This window comes from Penaeus monodon, chromosome 19 (assembly GCF_015228065.2).
Source record: "Penaeus monodon isolate SGIC_2016 chromosome 19, NSTDA_Pmon_1, whole genome shotgun sequence".
NCBI classification, from domain to species: Eukaryota; Metazoa; Arthropoda; class Malacostraca; order Decapoda; family Penaeidae; genus Penaeus; species Penaeus monodon.
Window position 1 is genome coordinate 42672274 of NC_051404.1, and position 269 is coordinate 42672542.

Sequence of the window (269 nt, forward strand, 5' to 3'; positions counted from 1 at the left end):
CAACCACCCAGCACCATACGCCTCGCGCTGCTTCCAATTCCCCGATACAGGCCATCACAACCCCATCGGCAGCCTCTGAAGACGTTGATCGATCTCCCAAGCGCTCTCTCCTATGTAAATCGTATGTGGAGGGCTCCACTAGAAGCCCGCAACAGCCTGGGAATAATGAATGAACAGATCGATAGATAGACAAGGAGAAGGAGTGGATAGAAAGGAGGTTGGAGGATGGATAAAAGATTTATATCCTTTTCAAAGACAGCATTCGTCGT